We start from the raw sequence: 2,428 nt of genomic DNA on the forward strand, positions 1-2,428 counted from the left end.
AGCAGAATTATGCTAGAGTGTCAAAGAGTAAATCAATTTTATAACTTTTTTAATAATATTTAGATTACTATTATTGCACGTAAAATAGGTGAAAAAATAATATAGTATAATCTAACCTTTATAAAACAAATTTAGAAAGTGTTTAATAATTTTAGGCTTAATGATAAATTTGACCATTAATATTTATACGTTTTGTCAAAATGGTCCTAATTGTATTTTTGAGCTTTTTGGCTATCAACCTTTGTTCTTTTTTCAATCGCTTTTTCTAATGATTCAATGAAAATATCATTAAATAAGTTAACGGAATGATGTGAAATTTCATGTGTGAAATATTTTAATGAGATATAATTTATTACTTAGATAACCCAATAAGATAATTACATGTGGAAAATAATAAAATAAATAATAAATTAAATTAAAAATAACTCTTAATTTAAAGAAAATAAATGTAATTATCTAAAAAAATTAACTCAGTAGAAAAACTTCTCAGCAAACAAACGTATGAAAGATTGAAACCTTGAATTTATTCATTAAATCTATTAGAAAAAGCGGATTGAAAAAAAAGAATAGCGGTTGATTGTAACATCCCGAAATTAGGGGTTAGAAGGGTTGAGGTTTTGCGTGTAAGTCAGAGACTTCGAGTAGGTTTTTATGTTTTTTTTAGCGTTTTTAAAATAAGATGAGCATGTGTTTTAGTGGTTAGATATTCAGCTTACACTTGGTCTTGAGATTAAATCCTGATGTGTGAATAAAGGAAATTTTGTTTTAATTTATGTAAATATTATTTTTACATTAAATTTATTTATTGTTTTAACTTTATTTTATTTTTACTATAATTTGTTTTGAAAACAGAAAATATCTCAATTTTGGCACCTTCGTTTTCCTTATTCCCACTCTCACGTTTGTCCCTTCCACTATCTCCCAAAATTTTTTATTTTAGATTCTTTTGGGTTTCATACACTTTTCTTTTCTTTCGTTCCTTAATTCTTTTTGTTGTTCTTCAATTTACTTCTTTTACTTCAATACTGATGTTGATTTTTGTTTCGTTGGAGGTTAGCGTGATTTTCCGTTCTAGTTTCAAATCGGATTCGAGTAGAAGTGTAAGTGTGTGGTTTTGGTTTTGGTCGATTTTTCCTCTTAGTTATATTGATTCCATCCTAATTGAATTCCTTTTAGGTTGTTGTGTTTTTCGTAATCAAGTTTCAAAACGGTAGTAGGGGTACATCGGTTGATTGTCAGTGCGTTGGAAGCATATATCAGGTGTGTTTCTGAATTAAGTGGTTAGAGGTTAAATTGATAGTGAAATGCATGATCTCTAATTGGTTTTGGTGTGGGATTTCAGTACTGTAGATGTTAGGGATTAATTTGCTGAGGAAAATCTTGATTTTTGGTCTGCTTCGGTGTGGTTTTGTGACCACACGGGTGGCCACACGGGCGTGTGCCTTGGACACACGGCCGTGTCCCTCAGCCACAGGAGCGTATGAGATTTCCACACGGCCATGTCTACTTTGCTTCTTATTTTGACACTTTTGGACGGTGAGTTACATGGGTTACTCACACGGCCATGTAACTTGGACACACAGGCGTATGCCCCTTCCATACGGCCATGTTGAGTTGCACACGGCCATGACCCTTCCACATGGCCGTGTGGCCTTGTTTCACAGATTTTGTTTTGATTCATAAATTGTCTCATTTTAAGTTTTTGTGTAATCCAACCCTCGGTTAAGCCTGGTAAGTGTGTTTGAGACTCAGTCTAGTTTGGGTTCATGTATGCATGTGCATTTGTGGGTTTAATTTAAATGTTCGTTTATGTGATAATATGATGTGATGAATAAATTTGAGTTATTGTTGCTATCATAACTTAGTATGGTAATACAAGTATAATCAAAACTGGATCTGTTCAACTGGAAACATGTATGTATGTTTCTGTATGTTTGTCTGCGTAATGTGTGCATTACTGCATTAGCATTAAAATTTTGGGATTTGGCAATGGAGAGAAGGAAGACTAGTTTGACAATTTTAATTGTAATACTTTTGTACAGCAATTTACCACACTACATTATACGTATACTAGCTCAGTTGTATACATTTATTCGAGTGGCTTAGTTCCACATTTGCGGTGTGTAGGGTGAATGGGCCTATTAAGGTCCTATGTGGTGTGCAGAGGGGGACGGAGTGGTGTTTGGCTGGATGGGTGGAATCTTTACTTTGTTGCATTCATTTCACATTTGGGTATAAGTCTGTCTGTCTGGTTGTGGAGTTAATTGAGTAATAATTTGAATAGTTCGATATGTCTTTGGTATCCGCTATGATTGGAATTATACCTTTATGTTATGCTTGCTAATGAACCACTCGTGAGACTGATTATTGATATAAGTTATTCGTTCACTATCTACGTGTGCATATTGGAAATATTTGTTCCGTTACC

The sequence above is a fragment of the Gossypium raimondii genome, chromosome 9 (genome assembly GCF_025698545.1).
Source record: "Gossypium raimondii isolate GPD5lz chromosome 9, ASM2569854v1, whole genome shotgun sequence".
Classification (NCBI taxonomy): Eukaryota; Viridiplantae; Streptophyta; class Magnoliopsida; order Malvales; family Malvaceae; genus Gossypium; species Gossypium raimondii.